Genomic DNA, 26,463 nt, shown 5'->3' on the forward strand with positions numbered 1-26,463 from the left:
ACCTTATGGAGGGAGGGCCCATTTCAAGCAGTAGTCATTGAAAATTGTCCATTTTATAAGGGACAGTTTATAGGTTCACCTCAATTAATTGTACTTGAAATTGCAGTAAAATTTGAATGGGAGGTTACGTGAGATGATGATATCCTGTGATGGGTGGGAGCCCAGATGTAGTATTAGTATTATGTAGGTCAAGATGCCTTCTGTGAAGGGCATCAAATATAAAAGAGTTTGAGGGAACCAGTGTTTTAATTAGGGGACAACCAGCTTGTTTGGTTCCCCAGGCAGGGTGAGGCAGTAAAGTCTCAGGCAAAGAAAAATGAGACTTAAGAACAGATCTGGGTAGATCACTTGTTTATCTGAAAGAACCTGCTTCCTTATTTAGGATATTTCCATTCTCTTTCTTACACTTTCATCCATTGAAATATATGTCTATGATCAGAAATACTGATCCTGCCTCAGTCTGAGAATTGGGATGTTCTAGTCTTTTTCAGTTCTTAAGACATCTCTGCTCAAAATCTTAAATAAAATATTAGCAAAGGAATTACAGAAAGTCATTCCCAGGATAATACACCATGACCAAGTAGGATTTCTATCAGAAATGCAGGGCTGGTTCAATATTAGGGAAACTATTAGCATAATTGACTATATCAATAACCAAAGGAACAAAAAACATATGATCATCTCAATAGATGCAGAAAAAGCATTTGACAAAATTCAACACCCATTTCTACTAAAAATACAAGAGAGTATTGGAATAAGTGGACTTTTATTTAAAATAGGAAGTAGGATCTATTTAAAATCATCAGCAAGCATCGTATGTTAATGGAGACAAACTAGAATCATTCTCAAAAAGATCAGGAGGGAAACAAGGTTACCCACTATCCCTATTACTACTCAATATTGTATTAGAAATGTTAGCTTTGGGAATAAGACAACAAAATGAGATTAAAGGAATTGGAGTAGGTAATGAGAAAACCAAATTATCACTCTTTGCAGATGATATTATGGTATACATAAAGAATCCTAGAGAATCAACTAAAAAACTACTAGAACCAATTCACAACTTTAGCAGAGTTACAGGATACAAAATAAATCAACAAAGTCCAGCAGCAAGAGATACAAGGAGAAATTCCATTCAAAATAATTATTGATAGGTTTCCAAATATTTTGTACTACCTGCCAAGAGAATGTCAGGATGAACACACAAATAAAGTGAGACCTAATCAGTTGGAAAAATATCAAGTGCTCATGGGTAGGCCAAGCAAATGTAATAAAAATGACAATACTATCTAAATTAAGCTACTTATTTAGTGTCATACCAATTCCTAAGAAATTATTTTACAGATCTAGAAAAAATAATAACAAAGTTCATCTGGAAGAACAAAAGGTCAAAAATTTCAAGGGAATTAATAATAATAATAAAAAAAAAACGCCAATGAAGGTGGCTTAGCTGTGTCTGATCTAAAACTATATTATAAAACTGTAGTCATCAAAGCCATATGGTATTGGCTAAGAAATAGAGTAATTGATCAGTGGAATAAGTTAGATTCACAGAACAAAATAGTCAATGACTATAGTAATCTAGTGTTTGACAAACCCAAAGACCCCAGCTTTTGAGATAAGAATTCGCTATTTGACTAAAACTGCTGAGAAAACTGGAAACTAGTATGGAAGAAACTAGGCACTGACTGACACCTAATACCGCATACCAAGATAAGGTCGAAATAGGTTCATAATTTAGACATATAGGGTGACATTGTAAACAAATTAGAAGAACATAGGATAGTTTACCTCTCAGATCTTTGGAGAAGGAAGGAATTTGTATCTAAAGAAGAACTGGAACTCATAATTGAACACCAGATAGATAATTTTGATTATATTAAGTTAAAAGGTTTTTGTACAAACAAAAGTAATGCAGACAAGATCAGAAGGGAAGCAATAAATTAGGAAAACATTTTTACATTTAAGGATTCTGATAAAGGCCTCATTTCTAAACTATATAGAGAATTGACTCAAATTTATAAAAATTAAAGCCATTCTCCAATTGATAAATGGTCAAAGGATATGAACAGACAATTTTCAGATGAAGAAATTAAAATCATTTCTAATCACACGAAAAGTTGCTCTAAATCACTATTAATTGGAAAAATGCAAATTAAGACAACTCTGAGATACCACTACATACCTCTCAGACTGGCTAAGATAACAGGAAAAGGTAATGCAGAATGTTGGAGGGGATGTGGGAAAACCGGGACACTGATACATTGTTAGTGGAACTGTGAATGGATCCAACCATTCTGGAGATCAGTTTGGAACTATGCTCAAATAGTTATCAAACTGTGCATGCCCTTTGACCCAGCAGTATTTCTATTGAGTCTGTATCCCAAAGAGATCTTAAAGGAGGGAAAGGGACCCACATGTCTAAAAATGTTTGTGGCAGCCCTTTTTGTAGTGGGAAGAAACCAGAAACTGAGTGGTTACCCATCAGTTGGAGAATGGTTGTATAAGTTATGGTATATGGATGTTATGGAATATTATTGTTCTATAAGAAATGACCAAATTGATTTCAGAGAGACTTACATGAACTGATGCTAAATAAAATGAGCAGAACCAAGAGATCATTGCACATGGTAACATCAATATTTTATTCTTTCCAACAATGAGATGATTCAGGCCAGTTCCCATAAACTTGTGATGGAAAGAGCCATCTGCACCTAGAGAGAGGACTGTGGGAACTGACTGTGGATCATAACATAGCATTCTCACTCTTTTTGTTGTTCTCTTGCATTTTGTTTTCTTATTTACTTTCCTTTTTGATCTGATTTGATCTGATTTTTGATCTGATTTGATCTGACTTGATCTGATTGATTTGATTTGATTGATTTTGATCTGATCTCTTATGCAAGAGAATTTTATAAATATTTTTATACATATTGGATTTAACATGTATTTTAACATGTATAACATATATTGGATTAATTGTCATCTAGGGGAAGAGATGGGGGGAAAGAGAGGAAAATCTGAACCACAATGCTATGCAAGGGTCAATATTGAAAAATTATCCATGCATATGTCTTGAAAGTAAAAAGCTTTTTAAAAAAAGAAAAAGACATCTCTGCTCAATCTCCCCCAAAGTAATAGATAACAGGCATTTCTATTTCAGATGCAAGTAGAATTTAATTTGTTCATGCAGGGTGTTTTTTTTTTTTTAATAATCAGAGACAACTTAAATAATCAGAAGCACAAACTACAAGGGGAAAGGGAGCCAAGGAAGGTCTATTCCTTGAGAATATTCCCTCCCCATGGGCCTTACCTCCCTTCTCTTCCTCTCCAGCGTGGCATGCTAGCTAGCTTATTGCCTGCCATAGATACAGGTCAGTTTTGACTTGCAAAATTTTTTTATAGATGTCTTTTAAAAAATCAATCATTTTTCAATACACCATGAACCTTAAACTCACTTTGTACCAGTACCAACAACAAAATTAAACAACACAAACTTTTAAAACGACTTCATTTGGCAATTTATGCAATATTCCACATCCATGGTTCTTTACCTTTTCAGGGATAAAATGTATTTCATCATCTGTTCCCTGATACAAAAATCGGTCATTTCTATTAAGTTTGGCTGCCTTTGGTTTTCATTTACAACTGAATCAGAAACCATCTCTACTCCATACTCAGTATATGGTTTGTCTTTATATCTGTTTGGGGTATATTTATTAACTACTGATTATCTTTCATGGTTATATTATAAACGCTTGAAAACATGAATTCTCTCTCTCTTTTTTGTATCACAAGGGTCAGGGCATTAGAGAGAGAAGAAACCACAGAAGCAAATTCAAAGAAGACTTCAGCATGGTAAGTCTATTTGAAGGACAATGTCTTATAATCTCAGCTCAAACCATTTCTGGAGTTTGACAATGAGGAGATCATTTGTTTCCTGATGTCACTAGAGCCATTTTCTCTACTGTAAGATATCACCAGAATGCTTGAGGAGGGGATGTTAGAAATGAGATATTGGCGGGGGGTTGAAATGATGATTTTGGTCATCATTATGGGGAAATCAGGTGTGAATTTCACTTAGTGATCACTGTTGGATTTTTTGACCATGGATTATTGCAACCAGTCTACAAAAAATTGCTGATTAATGAGATTGATCTGAATCTAGGGGAAATGAAGTATTCAGGCAGCACTGAGGAATTGAAGTCGATTTGGACCAAGCCCATGGCCATCATGACACCATCAGCAATAAAAACTCTGAAGATAGAATTGGTCTCTGTCATGGTTCTAGGATCATAGATTTAGAGCTAAAAGGGATGTTAGAACACATTGAATCCAACCCCCTCATTTTTTTTTTTTGGAGAATCTGAGGCATAGAAAGGTTAAATGGGCTGATTCCAAGTCCCATGCTTTATTGACCACATCATGCTGCCTCTTCCTCACTGATGAATTTCATTTTCTTGTGCATGTGATAAGTCATTTGTGCCATGGGCTGGTTGGTATAAAATAGGATGATCTAATATGGTGAATCACTCTCTACTTCTCCCCTTTCTTTCTTATTGCTGATAAATGGGCATTGCTCACCATTAGGAATTTCCAGCTTTTTAAAAAACTTGTTAATTTCTCTCTGAACTTTTATGAGTTTTGTCTCCTGATAAAAACAAGCTGATATTATTTATTGCTTTCTCAATGAGTGTTTGTTATAAAAGTAGGACATCACTCAAAGAGAAAGGCATCGGTTACCCATGAAACCAATAGCCCAAGACTTACTTACAAATCTATATTAAATTCTCATTGATGACACAAAGTAGTTAATGAGCATTATTTTTGTTGGTTTTAGGGGAGATTATGACAAGGTGAGAAATGTGTTTGTCCATGATCTTGAATGAATCTAGAGATTAGAGTACCCCAACTGTCTCCATCTTCTTGTTATTGTTCTTCCTCTTCATCATCACCACCACCATCATGAAGTCTTATTTCTTTTTTATGCGAACTAGTTTACAAAATTGGGATTTTAAGACCTTATTAAGTATGACATGAAATAAGGCTTCTTCCAAATGAGTGAAGCTATATTTGCTGGAGAGGTTAAAACAGTCACAGCTGAATGCTCCCAGTGGAATTCTGCAATGCAAAGGAAGAAACATGACAGCTTTTTTGAGACTGGGAAACTTTGATCTCCTCCAATCAGCTGCTGCTGTTAGTACTAAATGCACTAGTGGTTGATTGCAGCTACAATTAGCCAGTTCTCCTTTCTGTGATTTGCATTTGACATTTTTAGTCTATTAGGAAGAGAACCTTGCATAGAAAGACTCATAGAGAAGAGCCTTCTGAATGTTGATGAACAGTTCCATCCCTTGCCACAGTTGAAACCCAAACTTCTGGAAGAACCATTTATAAGCAGCAATTGTGTAATGTGAATTCAGTTTTCATCATAGCTGTTTTGCAATTCATTTGGATCACTCCAGGACAGACCTCTTCCCAGGCTATCGACTCAATCTGAGGTTGATTAGCTTCTCCCCAGGAGCTGACCATCTATTCCTGGTTTAATAAATCTGACAAATTCTTGCCATTCTTGACTGGAGTTAATAGGAAATGAATTGAAAAGGAAAATTCATAACTAGATCTATAGTTTATGGACTTCGGCTTTGTGTTGTCTGTCCCCTAAGGAAATGAAATATTCCATTGGAAAAATTCTCTTTCTTTGTGATACAACAGTCTTAAGGAAATAAGAAAGGGAGAGAGATTTGCAAATGGAGGAAAATTATTTTGGATTTTTTCCAGGTAGAGTTGGGAGATTGATGTGTAAAAACCAGAATGTTGATTAGTTGAAAACAATCTGGGTGTTTCTTGGTTTACTTTTGCTTATTTATTCCAGCATGGTGGGGCTCACCCAACATTCATTGGGCCTTTTCTAAGAAAACCCTTATCCCCACTCAGTTCAGGAAAACACAATTTGCTGCATACTTAGTGAAAATCAATATTTCTGGGTTAGTCACTGACTGCCCTTCTAATCACTGTGTTCTTAATTTTAGGCTCTCACAAACGTTTAAAAGTTCCAGAGATTAGTTAGTAAGTACCAATCTCTAGCCTTCTGTCAGATTTGAAAAGCTTTTCATTTTCTGTCATTTGCATATAAATGGTTTTTTGTGGTAATAAAATAAGAGACAAGGAATGAAAAATCTACCATGGGCAGATCTCGTCTCTGATCCTTGTATCCCACTTGGAAGATCCAAGTTCACAAGGAAATGCCAAGCTCAGAGAAGCTTTGGCTTTCTAAAGAAAGCAATATTTACAGACAACTTTGTGCTGGTTATTTTTTTTAAGGTTATTCTGGTATAAGTGGAGAAAACAAAAAAGGGATGATATGACTTTGCTCTGAGACCTCCTCTTGCCTGCTGTGATCGTTTAGCTGAAAATAAAACAGCCACTTCCAAACTTTTGCCTAAAATACATCCCTACACTTAGTCCAACAAATAAGTTAGGTTAGGTGATACTGTGTGGCTTTATTTTTTTTTCTTTTTTAATCTTTTTCTTTTTGACTTTTTTTCTATCTATAAACTAGAAAGGTTTTATTGAAAGGAATGGATAGTAAACTAGTCTGGTAGGTTATACTGGGTTTGAATTCTACTTCAGAATCACACTGGTGATATCATTTGACTTGTTAGTACTCAGGTATCTCTGTAAGGTAATAAATTACAGAACAGTTAATTATTTGCATTAGCAGAAAAGAGTTCTAAAATCACAGGTTTAAAACTAAGAAAACACCTTAAGAGCTTTGTAGTCCAACCCTCCCATTTTATGTATGAGAAAACAGGTCCCAAGGTAAAGTAAAATGGCAGAGAATTTAAACCTGCATTCAATGACTCAAGAATTTCTCTTTGGTTTCCTCATTAGAATTTCCCTTTATCAATGATCATAGATCCAGAACAAATACTTTTTTCTTTAATTTTCTTTTTTGGGGGGATTTTTTGGGGGAATCTAATCTCTGTAGAAAATGCCACCTTTCTGAAAACTGGAAAGGGATTTCAATGCCCTTCTAAGGCACATGTGGAAAAAAATTGTCCACTGTCACAGACCTGAAGAAGGATCATGATCTTTCTGTTGAGAGTCCTCAAGGGGAAAGGGAAAAGAACTGCTACAAATACATTTGTGTATCTGGGTCCTTTCTTGTTTTCTTTTATTTCTTTGGATTATTTCTGTGTCAACAGACTTCTGTATTTTAGTAATTTTTGGAGGTATCATTCCAAATTGCTTTCCAGAATGGTTGGACCAATTCACAGCTTCCCCAATAGGACATTAATGGGCCTATTTTTCTGTAACATATCCAGCATTTTCCATTTTTAGTCAACTTTGCTGTTCTGAGGAATGTCAGGTAGAATTTCAAACTCATTTTAATTTTCATTTCTCTAATTATTAGTGGTCTGACACTTTAAAATATGACTACTGATTGCTTGGATTTCTTTTTGGAAATTGCCGGACCCAGGGCACAATTAGTGCAAAGACTGGAGCCGAGAAATGGAGTGTTTCATGGAAGAAATAGCAAATAGGCCAGTGTCGCCTAATCATAGAATTCATTGAGGGGAGTAAAATGCAAGATCAGTGTAGCTTAGGAAGAGATCAGGTCAGAAAGGCTTTCAGTAGTAAAAAAAAAAAAATCTAAGTTGTTTGATGAGTTCTTTGTGTGCAGTCTTTTAAAATAACTATACCTTGGAACAATTTCTTTTTGTGGCTTCAAAATTTCCTTCTCAAAAGCTTCCCATTTTCCTAAGGCTGATTTCCTAAAATTTTAAGCACTACATTCTACCTCTCCTTTCTCTGAGCCTTGGAATTGTGCTCTACTAATACATGATACACATCTGACTCTGTCCCACTTTCCACTCCATTCTGCTATCAACCTTCTTTTTTTCCAACTTAGTAGTATTTTATTTTTTTAATAACTTTACCTTCTAAAGGCTATATGATCATTAAAGCAAGTCAAGAAATTATTTTCCCTTTCTGCTTAGAGGTAATGAAGTGGTTCAGTAGTTAGAGCACTGAGCCTGGTATCAGGAAAACCTAAATCCAAATCCTGCCTCTTATATGTTCTAGCTGTATGATCCTGAGCAGTCATTTAACCTTTATCTAAATTTTTTAGATTGCAAAATAATAGTATTTATTTCCTGCTTCCTTTGTGTGTGTCTGTGTTCTCTCTCTCTCTCTCTCTCTCTCTCTCTCTCTCTCTCTCTTTTTCTTTCCCTCCCTCTCTCCCTTTCTTCCTCCTTCCCTCCCTCCCTCTTCCTGTCCCTCTCCCTTTTTTCTTCCTCCCAAACTCCCCCTCCTTTCCACCCTCTCTCCCTTCCTCTCTCCTTGCTTTTCTTTCTCACTTGCTCTTTCTTGCGCTCTCTCTCTCTCTCTCTCTCTCTCTCTCTCTCTCTCTCTCTCTCTCTCTCTCTCTCTCTCTGCCTCTATCTGTCTCTGTCTCATTCTGTCTGTCTATGTCTGCCTCTGTCTCTGTCTTTCTGTCTCCGTCTCTCTGTCTCTGTCTCTCTCATTCTCTCTTGCTCTTTGAAGGCAGGAGACTGTCTTTCTTTTTATTAATCGTATCCCCAGTGCTTAACACAATGGCTGGCTCCTCATAGGCTCTCTTGGATTGGATGTGGCCAGCTGGGTATCTCTTTATTCCTCTGCTCCCTTCATGGGATCCTTAGGAAGTTCCTGTTGGTGTAGCTCTGACTGGGCTTTGAGGGTCAGCGCCTATCTGGAGACCTTGGCCAGCGCTTCCCTTTGTTGGGAGGTAGTTGGTCTCCGAAGCCATTGCCACTCTCAGTCACTGTTTCCATTTCCCCTGTGGTACTTCTCCCCTTGGTGGCCACTGCTATCCCTTGTAGTGAACTCTGCTATGATTCTGGCTTTGGTACCTCTGCTGACTAATCGATCTCCTGAACTCTCAGGATTGACTTTGAAATCCCCTCTCAGAATCCACGTTTACTTTATGATTGGGAAGGAAGGAAATACAGATTTGGGTGGGACACAAGACTCTTCCACCCCAGAGGCTGACAGCATTTCTGCTTCCCTCATCATCATAAAGGGGAAGAGGCTGGTATGTCCCGATTCATCAGGACTGGCACTGCATCCAACGAGCAGTCTTTTCATAATCCCATCATACCCACACCGACCACCTTTGGATGGAAACTTCTCCTCAAAGTTCAAGGCATTGAATACTTGCTGCTGCCCAGAAAACAACATCAAGATCACACTCACAGAAAATCTCTACATAGACTTTATAGCACCTACCAAGAAGGGCAAATATCAGTCAGTGTGCTCCAAGACTGGGTCTTCATTGTCCAGTATTCCAGTATGTAATGAATGCACTTTTGTCTATCTCTAAATGTGAATGTGTGTATGTATTTTTCATCTTCTATATGTTCCTAGAGTATGCTCTTCATGAGGACAGGTACAATATCTTATCTGAACTCTGCCTCTCTCCCTTTTTCTGATACAGTGTCTGTGCAAAATGGATGCTTACTTAGGAATTATTGGATTATGGAATTATAAAGAGAGACAGGAAAAATATCTGGGGGAAAAACCATTTAAGTGCTCATTTTAAGAAAGTATATGTGAGACTCTCTACATATATATGCACACACACATAAAGGTAAACATCTGTGCATACACATATGTATATTTGGATAATTGTTAAGTATATATGTGATATATGTGTATATGTAAATTTTTCTATATAAATATAAGCTGATGCAAACATGCAGTGATATGGAATTATATTGATAAAAAAGTGAATATTGGAGTGATTAAAGTTCTAGATTTTCCACGAAAAGCTTCATGAAGGAGGTAAATTTTGAATGGGCATCTGAAAAACAGAAGGTCCTATGGTGAAGAGAAATGATCAACAACAACAAAAGGAATAGTTAACTATACAGTCAGTCAGCAAGGATTTATTAAAACACCCATTATGTGCTATAGACCCATTATCTGCTAAATGCTAGAGATACCAGAATAAAAAACCTCCAGTTCCTGCTCTCAAGGAGCTCACTATTTAATGTGGGAAATATTATATAAGCAACTATGTAAAAATATATGCAAGATAAATTGGAAATAATCAGAGGAAAGGCCTAGAATCAAAGAAGTTTGGGAAAAACTTTGTGTAGAAGGTATAAATTTAACTGAAACTTGAAGGAAGCCACAAAATCTAGAAAACTAAGATGAGGGAGGGAGAAAGGGAAAGAGAGGAATATGTTCTTGCCTCATATACTGCTATCTATGTGACTCTCAGAAACTCACTTAACGTGTCTCAACCTGAGTTTGGTTATCTGTAAAATGGAATAGTAACAGCAATCAATGCACAAGATTGTTTTGAGGATGAAATGAGATAATATATGTAAAATGCTTTGCAAACTTTAAAGCCACATGTGAATATTGTTATTATTATTAAAATTAAATGAAAGGGGAGTTTAGAAATCATAAAGAGGGGGAAGGGAAGAGCAGAATCAGAGCAGATGAGAAACAGTGGCTGAGAATTGGCTTCTATTGAACCTGAGATAGGACCATAATTTATTATGCCCTAACTCCTCCAGCGATTGGTAGGAAATCATCCAGTCCCTCGAAATTTTACTAAGTTGTCATTCGTGAGTTATGTGAGCTGAAACTTCAACTGCTACATAATCACAATGAAAGAGAGACCGATTTCCATGATCTGTTGCCTCTTTGGGGGTATTGATTTTGTGTGGGGGAGAGGTGATTCATGGGCTTTTCATCTTGGTGCCAGATTGTCAGGTGCACTGTGTGAATGGCACCGGCTCAGGCATCTCACGAGTTTTGTAAATGGACAGTTAGAGATCTGGGGTAAGGTAGAGGATGCACAAGAGGAAAGGGGGAGGAGGTAGCCTATGGTCAAAGATGCCCAGATCATAATCTGGAAAAAAATTGAAGGGGAAACGGTTGAGCCCTTAGGATCTCACAAAAGCGCTTGTAAACCTGTCAGGATGTTCCAGAAATATAATGGAAACATTCAGACCACAGTTACTCTTGCCCTCCCATCCAGCTGCGTCACCATGGAGGTAGGGAAAGCAGAGCAAGTATTTTTATAGCTGCTGTTTTCATGTTTTATTAACCGCTTTTCAAGTCACTTCCCACTCCCCCCCCCCCCCAAAAAAAATGTTGCTTTTACTGTTATTCCAGAAAAGAAAATTAACATACTAACCCTGGTATTTATGAAGACTATGCAAAGTGGGTGTCGATAAGATGGTCAATTATGACCACAAATAGGTTTTGTGCAATACTGGCTGTTTTACAGCTTATATATCTCTGCTTAGGATTTGGGATGGAAATTCAATTTTTCTTGACAATCAGTGGAGATGTGTGCCTATTGGGATTGTTCTCCCACTACACTGGTGATTGTTGGTGTGCGGAAGGATCCTGCTGCCCTGGAGAAAGGATTCTGTCCACATGAATGTATGATTTGGACTTCTGTTGGTCTGGGGAATTAGAGGACAAAAATCTTTTGGTATGGTACAAAGAGCATCGGCTGTAGTTAGAAGAGATCCCACTTATTATAGTTTTAGCTGTGTGGTCTTGGACAAATAACTTTCTCTCTCAATTTGTTTCCTTATTTGTAAGATAAATATAATAATAATAATAACTATCTCACAGGATTGTTGTAAGGATCCAGTGTTAATACTCATAAAAGACTTTGCAAAACTTCAGTGCTATTTAAATGTCAACTATTATAAATTGCCCCTATTATCAAGAATGCCTGACATTTATAATTCTTGATAGGGCTATAAACCTCAGAGCAAGATCTAGTTTGCATTAAGAAAGGGAGCATCCTTTGTGAGAATTTCCTATACCAAGAAAACACAGGTTAGTTAAACTTATTATAATTATTTCCATTTCCATTGTGTCTTTGTTCTGCTTTGATAATAGAGATCCTAGCCCTTCAACTTCAGGCAATTCTGCAATTCACTTAAAAAAAAAACCAAGGAACTATTACTGCTACAGAGTGTATATTGCCCATGTAAGTTTTTCAGATGTCCACATTGACTTTATTCAAATGACATTCATGGGGAGGCTTTGATAGGTACCTTGGGAATATTGCTTTTCCTTCTCCAAGACAGACTTTGATTCTTGCCCAAAAGGGAGCTGTAAAAGAACAACCCAACATTGATCATTGTGCTTGGATGTACTAGAGAATATACTAGTCTTAAATTATATCTATATGGTCCCCTAAATATTACTAGTCTGGGGATAATGATTTCTCTTATTTAGATTTAAGTCACTTGGTAACTTTCCCTTGAAGAGTTTGAAATGGTATCCTAAGTTTATATTATTTGAAGGCTTCTCCTCTTTCTATCAAATTTAAAAGAACATCATTAATAGTGAATATTGAGCAAACCCTTTTTATCAAAGCAGATAGCAAACAGAAAGCAGAGAATTTATACAGATTAGAATGTACCATACAATATACACAGTGATTGTGCCCTTCACTTGGATCAAGTTATCTCAACCTAATCAAGAGCGAATCTCTGATCTCAGCTAAGGAGAAGTTCCTCAAAGTCTCTAGTGTGCCAAGTTGGAAATCAGAGACATGTTGAAGTGCTAACTCCTCTTTATTTGTCTTCCAAAGTTTATTCTTTTTCTTTCTTGGTTTCTTCCTGAATATGATCTAGAACTACATGTGTCCTTGTTTAAGTAAGAATGAAAAAGAAGATCTTTCCTCTTTAAAATGCTTGCCAACTTCTCTCCTCAAACAAGCATGCAATGTTGTTCCACCAATTAGCCAAAATTGAATTTAGGAATATAGTTCTATTTAAAAAAAGTTTTATTGGTGCCCTTGCTTTTATGCTAGTTATTTCTTGTCATATATTTTCCCATTAAGCTACCTCCACCTAACAGAGAAAAAAATTTACTATGCACATTTGACAACATATGCTAGATTTTACATCCATAGACCCACACTTCTTTACTGGGCAAAGAAAGGTATATTTCATCATCTATTCTATGGGTCCAAGAGTGATCATTACAATTAGGCAAGAAGTTCCTTTCAGTGCTGTTTTCATTTATGTTACTGTGGTTTATATTGTTCCAGTTTTCCTTCCTTTATTTTATTAGTTGTACAAGTTATTCCATGCTTCTCCATGTTCTTATATTGAGCAATGATATCTATTTATAATAGTGTATATATATTTCTAGGTTTTATGTTGCCACAAAAAATGATGCTTTGAATATTTTTTTTTGTAATTTTGTATTTTTTAATGTCTTTCATCTCCTCCTGGTTTTGTTTTTTACTCTTTTGAGCTTCTCTTCTATATGTGTTCACCCTGTAATTTCCTTTAATAATTGGAGCTGTCTCACTCTGGAATATCCCTCCTCCTGCTAACCATTTTCTCCCATTGGTGTGTTTCTTCTATGAACCTCCATTTTGGGGACAGGTAATTCCCCTCCCAGCCACTCTTCTGACTGTCCAAACATTGCCATGATGTTCTTGCATGATACCTTCTCTCTCCCCTACCCCTTTAACTCTCTTTTATATTTGCTTCCCCCATTGGTATGTAAGCTCTTTGAAGGCAGGAACTGCCTTTTTTTTTTTTTTTTTGGCTTTTATTTGTAACCTAGAACTTAGCATAGTATCTACATAGTAAACACTTAACAAATGCATGTTGCCTGTCTTTCATCTCCTTGGGATATATATCCAGGAGAAGGGCATTTAGGTCAAACACTACAGATAAATAATTCTCACATAATTCCAAATTATTTTCCAGCTTGGTTGTAACAATTCATAACTCCGACAGTTTACAGTGCGCCTGTCTTTCCCAAGCCCATTCATCGTTGACTATTTCCACCTCTTTTCATCTTTTCTTATTTGATCGGTGTGAGGTGAAAGAAACCTGAGAGTCGTTTTGATCTGCTTTTCTTCTATTACATTCAGGCTTTCATGTTTCCAGCAGTTTGCTTGTGTCCAGGACAGGAGGGTGTGTGTGGCTTCCAATACATCAGTGTGCAACACTCTGTCAGTTGATTGGTTAGGGGCAAACAAAGCCGGGGATCAGAACAAGGGAAGAATTCCAAGTCCGAGAATCTTTGATTGGTTTCTGAAACTCGTGCTCCCTGTACCCCAGAGGAGCTCATTTGCTGATACAACCTGACAGTCACCAAGAAAATGTCATTGTTTTTTCCCTCAGTAAAATGATTGTGGGGTTGAGCCCCATTAGCAGCCTGCCATTGTAGATTTAAGGCAGGCTGTTTAATGGATAGTGGAGCAGGTTCACTTTCCAAGAGCCCCATTCTCACTGACCCCTTGCCGATTCCATTATAAATGGGTGCCATGTTCATTCTGGCAGTGGGTGTGCTTGGCAAGGAAAAGCTCCCGGGGCTGTTCAGTGAATCAGATCTCTTGATTAGCAGAATATTCTCTCCCTACTGCCTCCTCTAAGTAATGTGTGAGGGACTGTGCAGTTGATGAATTGTATGTTATTCCTTGGCTGAGAAGTGGTGGGTGGGGAGAAAAATCAACTTGGCCCAATCTTTGTTCCTGTTGACAGGGAATATAAAAATCCCAAGACATGGGGTCCACACCATTCTTTTGCCCCCGCCCCAATACCATAAGGATTATATATAAACACATGACCTGAAACAATCCTGAGACATTACCTAGTTCATCTTTCTAAGGTAAGAAACACAAATATGCTCTCTTCCCCTCACCCCCCAGCCATGGAAGATGGAGCTTTTCTTTTAGGACAGCCAGCGGCTGTGCCATATGTTTCCAGTGTCTTATTCAATTTGGGAATATCAAGAACTAGTCATGTGAAGTCTGAGGATATGCTAAATGCCTTAGGGTGGGGGTTCTTAACTTTTCTCTGTATCATGGAACTCCCTTTGGCAGTGTGGTGAAACCTGAGTCTCTTCTCAGAATAATGTTTTTGAATACAAAAAATAAAATTTATAGAATCATGAAGGAAAACAATTATTTTGAAATAAATATGTATTTTCCCCTCAAAGTTCATGCACCCTCTGAAACTAATCATAGATTTTTTTTTTTGGCAGGGGGTCTATGGATCTCATGTAAAGAAACCAATTCCAGAGGTTCACTAAGATGCTGTTCTCAGATTCAATCCTTTGGACTGATTATTTTATAGATAAAAATGTCTTCTGGTGGTATCTCTTGGGGATCTTAGGGTCTAGAGTTCAAGATAGAACTAGCTTAATATTGAATTCTATATGGAAAAAAAAACCCTTCACTATTACAGGGAGTTCTCTTTAGGAGACTGTATGTGGAATAATGGAAGCATCATAGTTCAGTTAAAGGACTCAGGGATCCAAGGACTTGGGTTCATTTCTGATGCTTTGACATTTATGTTACCTTAGACAAGGCACTCAACACCTTTGACTTCACTTGAGTTCCTCAACTGTAAAATGAGGGAGTTAGACTAGATGGTCTCTGAAGGCCTTTCCAGCTCTAGTTCTATGCTCCTTTGTCATGAAAGAAGCACATAATTGAGAGAGAAGTTGGGTGGTCATATGGTAAAAGTGAGAAGTAAATGATGGATAGCCCATCCAATGGTATTTTTTCAGTGTTAAATGAAAGAAAGACTCTTCACATGTTGGGTAGACACAATGGGAAACTGACGGGAAGACATGAAGGAGAAATGTCAGAATGAACAGATCTGCATGGTTTCCAATGTGAATCTTTTGAGGGAATCCCCACACTGATGAGGTAAAACCTTTTGTACTATTAGACAGTACCATAGCCAGTATCTATGAAGCATTTTATTTATTTTTTTAAATTACAGCTTTTTATTTACAAGATATCTGCATGGGTAATTTTACAGCATTGACAATTGCCAAACCTTTTATTCCAATTTTTCCTTTCCTTCCCCCTACCCACTTCCCCTGATGGCAGATTGACCAATACATGTTAAATATGTTAAAGTATAAATTAAATACAAAATAACCAAACAGTTATTTTGCTGTATAAAAAGAATCGGACTCTACAAAGCATTTTAAGCTTTGCAAAGTAATTAACATATTTTATTTCATTTGACTTCAACCATATTATGAGGTAGATGTTATTAGTATCCCCATTTTACAGCTGAGAAAAGTGAGACTGAGAGCAGATGATTTATCTGAGAAAATTCATACTTGGGTCTTGACTCCAAATCCAAAGGTTTCTGTGTTTAATGTTTTAAAAACATTATTTTGAGAAGAGTTCTATAAGATCCACCAAACTACCAAAGGTATCCATAGCTGGCAAAAAACATAAAGAGTTCCTTTTCTAGTATATATGATACATTACTAAACTCCACATGGCTAATTCTTGACATTTTAAAATGGAACAACACACTAGAAATGTATGGTTCTACTTTTGATCATCCTAACAGAAACCATGTCCAAAAGGATGTTTGGAGACTGTTCTGGACTCTGCCCTCTTCTAATGCTAGATCCTCTCCTTTATATTCCCAAATGCCTAAAAAAGTCCCTTAAATACATGCTCAAGAAATACTGTTTGAATTTAATTGGAATTGAGTAGAAAGGCAGCTTGGCATACTGTATAGAAAGACAATTTCTAATTTATGTCCACTTGGTTCAAGTTCTGTCCCTGATAAATTCTGGCTTTGTCACCCCTGAGGGACAGGGTCACCTAACCCCTAATCCTAACCCTGATCCTGACTCGGACAACTCTCTAAGTCTCTGAGTCACAGACCAGTTATCTCTCTGTTGGTAGAGAGTGTTATCTCTCTAGCAACCGTGGGCACAATGACATCCCGGCTCTGGACCAAACTGTAGATCTTGGCCATGAAATTAGCCAATTCCCAGTTTACAAGTTGGCAATTCACAAGATTATAGAACCAAGGTTCTCATCCTGGGGTCCACAGACTCTCTACTCACTCCACAAGGAATTCAAGGAGAAAGCTTGTAAGGTTAATGAACTTGGATCAGAAAAATTATAACTTTCTTTTCATGATTAGTGAAAAATAACAAATGCATCATTTCCTTAAATTATGATTGAAAAAATTAGACTAAGAAGGGGTCTATAGACCTTACCAAGTCATGACACAAAAAAGGTTAAGAATCTCTGCACAGAGTGGAAAGGATTAATTAAAAATGGAAACCAGGGGAAAACAATACAAATCATCAAGTGAGCAGTCATGGATTCCCTCAGTGTATACAAATCTCCAAGATCATTTAGAATCCTTAGCTCCTCTGTCAAATACCTTTTCCTACAAGCCTTTACTTTGCCTATTCCCAACTGGATTAGGGGCCAGAAATCTTAACTCAGCTTAAATCTTGATTCTGCTACTTTTTTGATATTGGACAAATCATTGTCTCAGCCTCAGTTTCCCCATCTCTAAAATGGGGTGGGGTTTGGACTAACACTAAACGATCTTTGAATTCCCTTTCAACTCCACATCTCTTCTCTTCTTCCTGCCTTGTCTTATATTTTCTTGCTGGCTACTAGGTCCTCATGTTCTTAGATTAGGCTAGTAAGTATCCATAGAAACCTTTGGTATTCCAATGCAATCTTTCCAGTGGAAGATACAAGCAAAATGTGTTTTCTGGAGATTTCTTATTCCTTCTCACGTGGCTCCTGTGCCATATATTCTCCATGCTTCTCCTGCCTTATTCACTCTCTCCCTGGTTACCACCAGACCTATTGACATGTACCTCTTCTAAGTCAGAGCTTAGAAAATAGTCTTCAGTAACGTATATGAGAAAAGACATCAAAGAGACGGGTATATAGATTTATCCATGTTTATGTGGACTTTGATCTTCTTCTTAGTTCAAACTCAGGATTAACTTAATGCAGAAATAAAAATTCATTAGTATTTCTCATTCCTTTCAACCTTACACAATTGCCTGGGCCAATGATGGTTTTCCTAGACTTCCAAAACTAGTATGTAGCAATGGTGTGACTTGAACGCAAGTCTTTTTGACTCCGAAGCCTGCTCTTATACAGTTTCCCACGTTTGTATGTTGTATTCGAATTATCTACACCCATTTGTACAATAACATAAAGCCATTTAAACTTGGCTCCAAATATTGATTTCTAGGACCTAGACAACAAGAACTTTGTAGGTTACATAATACAAGAGGCTCTAGGACCAAATAATGGATGCAAATCATGTTTCCTCCACTTACTTAACTTTAAGCAACCCATTTTTCCTCTCTTGATCTCATTTTCCCCAACCATAAAATGAAACTCTTGAACTCGAAACAAATTCTCTTTCCATTCTGTTATTGAGTCTCCTACTGGTTTCTAGCAAATGTAGAGGCAAACTTGGGTATTTCTATAGAGAAATAATTTCTAGCAATTTGAGCATTCCCAAAGTAGAAGGACTGTCTTTGTCAGTAGAGGTTTGCCTCCCCTACCCCCACTGAAATTCTTCAAATATGATCTAAGCATTTGTCAGGATTTCCTGTTCAGACATGCCTTTGATTTGAGAATCATTGAAGTACCTGCCAGCTCTGAGAGCCTAGAATTCTAAAAGCCAGGTGACTCAGATAAAATGATGGTCCTGGAGTTGAAAAGACTTGAGTTAAAATTTTACCCGAGACACTTACCATGTGAACGTGAGCAAGTCTTCCACCTTCTGTTTGCCTCAGTTTCCTCAGTTGTGTAATGAATACAATAATAGTATTTGCCTCCCAGGGTTGTAAAATTTGAATGAAATGATAATTATAAAACACTTAGCACTGTGTCTGTCACACATAGTAGGTGCTATTTATTTATTTAAAAAGTGAAAATACTATGTTGGGATCCACACTTGGTTCCCACAATCCTCTCTCACAAAACCATTAGAACGGGTCTGAATCATATCATTGTTGAAAACAGCCATGTCCATCAGAATTGATCATCTTATAATCTTGTTGTTCACATGTACAATGATTTCCTGGTCCTGCTCATTTCACTCAGCATCAGTTCATGTAAGTCTCTCCAGTCCTCTCTGTATTCATCCTGCTGGTCGTTTCTTACAGAAAAATAATATTCTATAGCATTAATATACATATATTCAGCCATTCCCCAACTGTTGGGCATCCACTCAGTTTCCAATTTCTAGCCACTATAAAAAGAGCTGCTACAAACATTTTTGCACATGTGGGTCCCTTTCCCTTTTTTATGATCTCTTTGGGGTACAAGCCCAGTAGAGCCACTGCTGGATCAAAGGGTTTGCACAGTTTGATAGGTGCTATACCAATGCTAGTTGTTATTATTATTTGTTGTTGATGGATTAATCAATAATCCATCACTTCCTCTGATGACCGAGAATAACCTTCAGAGATAGATGCTGAGTATTTACTGGCAAAAGAAGGTAAAAGCCACTGACCCTGGAGGAGAAATCCATGAAGGTGGGCTGCGCTCTTTAGGATGTAGATGGATTGTCCAGAGGTAGCACTAGGGAAAGAAACCTTGAGATGTCATTTGAAGAGTCACACTTGGGAGCAGCTTTCCTTCACTGAAACTTTTGTGAGCCTCAGGGGCTATTGCTTCAGGCTCTGCTTTGACTTCACTTGCTTTGTCTGATCCTTCAATCCTTGTCCCTTTCCTGTGACTATCCTTATCAACCACCCTTGTGTGTATGTCTCTCTCTGCTGTACTGGTGCAATTTCCCACCCATGACTTCATTCCAGCTTGTCTACTCCAGTGGGCAGTACTCGCCTAAGCTGCTGCTCTGGCTTCTGCTTATGGTCATTGTGTCCTGGCATTGGTCTACTTGCCCGACTAACTGAAGAGCTCCTGTTTAATTCCCAACCCAACCCCTTCCAAACTTTCCCCATAACTTGGCTTGAAATCTAAGCTTCAGTCCATCATCGCTAGAATTTCCTGTCCTTCCCCCGGCTCCATCCTTGGCATTAAACCTGCTATTTATCCAGGGATGTAGAGCAGCTCCATCCAGTAGTGATGTACCAGGGGAGTTCAGCTTGAAGTTTTCTTGGGAAATTCTCTGAAGTCCATGCAACCAGAGATAGCAGGATTAGCTAACAGGCATTTATCATGAGCTTATTGTGAGCTTGTCATTATGTGTATTGTTCAAAAGGAAAAATACTGTCCCTGCCTATAAGGAGCTTACGTTCTAATGGAGGAGATGAAATGCAAATAACTATGTACTTGCATAGTCTAAATGGAGAGCTATCTCAGGGGGCAGTAATTGAAAGAAAAGATCTATAGAAGGTAGGATTTGAACTAAGTTTTTTTGGACAGTCTATTGCATTTTATTTTATTTTTTAATAGTGTTTTATTTTTCCAAATTGAACTGAATCTTAAAGTAAGTCAAGGAAATTAGGAGGGGGAGAAGAGAAGGGAGAACAATATTATTTCAGGCCTGAGAGATAGCTGTGTTCAAGTAAATAGGTTAGTGCACCTGAATTGTAAAAGTAATAGAGGGGAGCAAGTTCAAGAAAGTAGAAGAGAAGCAATTTATGAAGAAAGTGTCGAATAAAGGATTTTATATTTGATCCTGAATAATAGGAAAACATTGGTTGTATTTAGCAGGGAGGTTGCATGGGCAGACATTAATTAGCCATAAATTTCTTTGGTAGATGAGTGGAAGTTGTATTAGAAAAGGGAGATCCTTGAAGCAAAGTTACTAATTAGAAGGCTATTGCATTACTCTAGAAAAGAGAGATGAGAGATGAACTCTGGTGGTTGTATGTTCTCTGGTGGAGAAATTTTGTATTTGATTGTGAAGGGAATAAGGAGTCATTGAATTTTATTGGGAAAACAGTGACATGGGCAGACTTCCATTCTACTTTTTGACAACTGAGTGGATTTTGCATTGGAGAGTCTGGGAGTCTAGGAGACCAAGACTGTTGAAATAGTCCAGACAAGAGATGATAAGGGCTACGTGACTGAATTGGGGAATATAGTGGCTGTAGGAGGATGGAGAAGGAAACATATATAGGGAATTTGTGAACATAGAAATGAGCAATCCAAAGATCTATTGCTGGAAATAAAGATCTCTGGCACAGGCATTTAAGAATGATGGGAAAATCCAATAGGCAAATAGAGTAAGTACCTCAATTCCACAGTTTATTGGAGTATTGGGGAGTTTGCCAGTCCAGGATCTTTTCTAGGCATCTCTAGAATCCTTTGCCAAGCGCCAGATATAGAAATAACTTCTAGCAATAAGAATGGGCAACAGTCCATCAATTCCAGCCCTGATGCTACCCCCGAGCACTCCCAGATATCCACCAAAACAGAGAGGGCTGGGGATGTCAGTCAACTAGCATTTATGGAGTGTCTCCCTATTGAAAAGAATTGAATTATATGTTTAATGCTGGCCTGCTGGCCCACCTCCCTGTTGTTATGGGCCTTTGCCAGACATATTCTATGACTTCTTTGACCTCTTTCCTGAGTAATATAGTGGCCCTAGAAAACCATATTTCTCCTTTGCTCCGCCATCTGGTGCTCATAAATATGATGAGATCTTTCTCTGTTTCCCATTGCTCTTTCCAAAAGGCAGTGATGTTGGCCATAGCTCAGAGTCCAGGTTTCTGCTTTTCCATTCCTAAATTGGTTAGTTTGCTCTATGCTCTTTTATATCTTGTCCAAGTCCCAGAGTCTGTGATACAGGATGATGGCTCAGTGAAAACCCAAATTCTACGATTGCCGGGATCGAAAGCCAATCCTGTCTGACTTTGCCTTGTTGTCCCCAGCAGTATTTACACCAGCTGCTCAGTCATACCCAGTTTGGGCCAAAGTTGGCAAGGACTGCATCATACAAGAAATCACAACTGCCAAATTGTTCTTGGCAGCCTGGAAGATACTTCAGTGTATCTCTGATCACATCATGGGAGGAATTGCTAGAAAGATGGATATTCTAATTGTCTGGAATTCTGGCAAGTGGAAGCTGCGAGTGATTTCATTTATAAATAGAACCTATTGTTTCAAACAGAGAACATAACAGGTAATATTCATGTAAATAGGGCTTGGATTGGCTCTCTCGTGAACAAGTTTGGGGGCTGAACTAGTGCTAGGGATCCAGGAATTTGCAGTCCAGAAAAAGACTGAGCTATCATGAACTCGGAGAGGGAGAGTAGTCTTTGGAATGAATTAGCAACAGACTAAGAAGAGGAGAATGGACATGAAGAAAAGGAGAAGCCAGTAGCTGAAGTGTAGCTGAGAGAAAACCATAGCATTACCATGGCAATGGGATCTCCTACAGAAGTCTTATTATAGGCATACTGGACCAAGGGGAGTGAGGAAAGCTAGGCTCAAGGAAACTTTCCTCCCTAGGAAACAAATAGCTTACAGGGGTCCTCAAACTACAGCCCGCAGGCCAGATGCAGCAGCTGAGGGGGGGTTATCCCCCTCACCCAGGGTTATGAAGTTTTTTTATTTAAAGGCCCACAAAACAAAGTTTTTGTTTTTACTATAGTCTGGTCCTCTAACAGTCTGAGGGACAGTGGACTGGCCCCCTATTTATTTATTTATTTTTAAAATTTTTATTTTAATTTTTAATTTTTAAATTTTTTTATTTTATAATAACTTTTTATTGACAGAACCCATGCCAGGGTAATTTTTTTTTTTTTTTACAACATTATCCCTTGCACTCGCTTCTGTTCCGATTTTTCCCCCCCCTCCCTTCACCCCCTCCCCTAGATGGCAAGCCGTCCTATATATGTTAAATATGTTGCAGTATATCCTAGATACAATATATGTTTGCAGAACCAAACAGTTCTCTTGTTGCACAGGGAGAATTGGATTTAGAAGGTAAAAATAATCCGGGAAGAAAAACAAAAATGCAGTTTACGTTCACTTCCCAGTGTTCTTTCTTTGGGTGTAGCTGCTTGTGTCCATCATTGATCAATTGAAACTGAGTTAGGTCTCTTTGTCAAAGAAATCCACTTCCATCAGAATACATAACTGGCCCCCTATTTAAGAAGTTTGAGCACCCCTGTTGGTACCTGTCAGAAGTTACCATCCCTTAAGAACTATGGGAATGTGATAAAAGATTTTGAATCCCTCTCTTCTTCATTCCATGTTTGTGCCTCCTACTAGACAGGCTATATTGTTAATTTGCTATTTTAATAGTACTTTAAAGATGACTTTTTCTCGATAAAATTAAGATTGAGGTTCAAGTCATGCATGATGCTAGATTGAATATATAGGATTTAAACAGGTCAGGGATGCTCATCTTGGGAAAAGTTCAACATTTAATCCAAACCCCTCAGGATCACAGATTATAGATTTAGGTCTAGAAGCTATCATAGAGGTCATTTAGAACCCTTACCCTTTACAGATGAGGAATATGAAAGCTCATAGAATTTAAATATCTCACTCAGAATTACTAAAAACAGGATTTGAACTTAGGTCTTCCAACTCAACAGCCAGTGCTTTTCCCACTAGATAATCCACTTGTTGGGGAGGAAGGGTAGGACTTTGTAAGGCAGGATTTCAATCATCTAAGCATCTATTTTTTTACTGTCTAATGTGATTCTAACTCTAATTGCTTTTCCTATGCTACCTCTTAAGTTCTCAAAGAGAATAAAAGACCAATGACATATTTAGAAATTATTGTTTGCAAGAGCTGTAAGGTACATTTTTTAAAAAGGAAAAAAGGGGTCCAGTGAACTCTTCTTGATTATGGTAGAACCTTTCACATTTGATTAAGGACATATAATTTATATATATGTATATTTATTTATACACATTTATATATATTTATATATAAGCATATACATATAAATTAATATCATTGAAATTATTAGATGAAATAGTGTATACCAAGGCTTTATTGTAAGTTCCCTACATTTAAAATGTATAGCAATCAAGAAAAATCTAAACACATTGCATGCAACTTTTTCATTACAGGTGTTAAAAATATCATGAACAACAAACAAATCATTCATTTCCTTGAAAGTAAAGGCTTCCCTTTCTGCTTGCCCTCAGATCATGAGCAAAGGTAAATAGCCACCCTTTTGGATCCCCAGGCTGAACCTCAGTATGTCATACCTGGTCTTACTTCAGCTAGTTACCAGGTGCGTGATTTGTATTTGAGACTGGCTGAAATGTCAATTTCCAGACCTTTCCAGTTGGTAAATAGCACAGCCTTTATTGCATGGAGCCCAATTTCAAGGGCATATTAATTTAACTCTCCCCGTGATAGCACCATGTTTCATATGCAGTTTATAAGTGTTACATGAATTAAACACATGTAGTCCAGCCATAGGCCATACAGGTATAAGCAATAAGTATTTGGAATATAGAAAACATTTCTCCTTCTATTGACAAAGAATTAGCAGCTTCTCCTGCCTGCCCAGCTGATATGATTGATGGGCTTGGGTGTCCTTTTGTTTGACAAATGAATTTCAAAGGCATGGGGTGTGTTGAATAAGCTGAAAATCAAAAAGCAAACCCCGGCCCCAAGAGTTCCACATGCAGTAAATCTTTGAGTTTAATTACTATGATAGTTAAAATAACAGGAAATATAATGAGCTTTGTAAAGCATTGTTCCCTTGATGGTAGTAAATGGAAGGGTGGCTTTTCTCTTGGTGTCAGGATGAAAAAACAGGTCTAGATTTCTTTATGGAGAGTGCGTGGGAATATAACCTGAGTTCCCCTTCCACCAGTTTAGTTTCTTTTTCTGTTCATTGGCTCCATGATGTTCTTTCTTACTCTGGGCTCTTTCAGCACTGATGCTTAACAGTAGCACTTTGGATGGGTCAAGTCAATGTGCATTTTATTTAGCGCTTGCCCTATGTAAAGCTTTCCACTGTGTTAATCTGTGATGAGTTTACTTCTAGCTTTTTTCAAAACTCAGTTCAAATGCTTCCTTCCCCCTGTTGTTGTTTAATCATTTAAGTCATGTCCAATTCTTTGTGACTTTATTGGGGTCACAGAAGTGATTTGGTATTTCTCATTTTATAGATGAGGAAGCTGAAGCAAACAGGGTTAAATGACTTGCTCAGGGTCACGCAGCTATTAAGTGTCTGAGGCTGAATTTGAACTTAGAAAGATGAATTTTCTTGATTCTAGGTCAAACACTCTATCACTGCACCATCAGTCCACTTCCCTAGTTGCCAGTGCCTCCCATTCCCTACCCCCCAAACTATATGTATTTCTTGTATATATTTTAATTTGTGTGGTAGTATCTTCTTTTTAAAATTATTTTTTATTATAGCTTTTTATTTACAAGATACATGCATGGGTAATTTTTTAGCATTGACAATTGCAAAACCCTTTGTTCCACTTTTTCCCTTCCTTCCTCCCACCCCCTCCCTCAGATGGCAGGTCGACCAATACATGTCAAATATGTTAAAGTATAAATTAAATACAACATACGTATGCATGTCCTAACAGTTATTTTGCTGTACAAAAAGAATTGGACTTTGAAATAGTGTACTATTAGCCTGTGAAGGAAATCAAAAATGCAGGAGGACAAAAATAGAGGGATTGGGAATTCTATGTAGTGGTTCATGGTCATCTCCCAGAGTTCTTTTGCTGAGTGTAGCTGGTTCAGTTCATTCCTGATTTGGAACTGATTTGGTTCATCTCATTGCTGAAGAAGGCCACGTCCATCACAATTGATCATCATATAGTATTGTTGTTGAGATATGTAATGGTCTTCAGGTCCTGCTCATTTCACTCAGCTTCAGCTCATGTAAGTCTCGCCAGTCCTCTCTGTATTCCTCCTGCTGGTCACTTCTTACAGAGCAATAATATTCCACAACATTCATATACCACAATTTATTCAGTCATTCTCCAATGATGGGCATCCATTCAATTTCCAGTTTCTGGCCACTACAAAGAGGCCTGCCACAAACATTCGTGCACATACAGGTCCCTTTCCCTTCTTTAAGATCTCTGGGATATAAGCCCAGAAGTAACACTGCTGGGTCAAAGGGTATGCAGAGTTTGATAACTTTTTGAGCATAGTTCCAAATTGCTCTCCAGAATGGCTGGATGTATTCACAATTCCATCTGATAGGAGATAAACTCCTTGAGGGTGGGGATTATTTCATTTGTCTTTGTATCCCCCATAACCAGCAACGTCTGTGGCCACATAGTGCTTAATAAATGCAGATTTATGGATCAGTTGATTGCTCCACTAATGTCCCATTGGGGAATGCAGGTGATCTTGGATTCTTAAAAGCTATGACAACATGGAACATGAACTCTGGCAGTTTCTTATAATGTAGAAAAGTATTGAATGTAGACCTAGCAATTGTCTAAGTCAGTGGTTCTCAAAGTCTGGTCCAGAGCATCCTGGGAATCTCTGAAATCCTTTCAGAGAGTCTACAAATTCATAATTAGTTTTTATTTTTAATGGGATCAATATCTATAATTATAAACCACATAAACAAAAACTCTTTGGACAGATTCTCAATCATTTTTAATAGGATAAAGATATTGAGAACCAAAGTTTGAGGAACACTGGTCTAAGTCTTGCAAACTTGTCAGAATTTCACCAATAGAAGGCTGGCCATCACGATAATTTCCAAGCAGTGTGGTACAGAGAATATTGACTGCAA

The sequence above is a fragment of the Antechinus flavipes genome, chromosome 1 (genome assembly GCF_016432865.1).
Source record: "Antechinus flavipes isolate AdamAnt ecotype Samford, QLD, Australia chromosome 1, AdamAnt_v2, whole genome shotgun sequence".
Taxonomy (NCBI): Eukaryota; Metazoa; Chordata; class Mammalia; order Dasyuromorphia; family Dasyuridae; genus Antechinus; species Antechinus flavipes.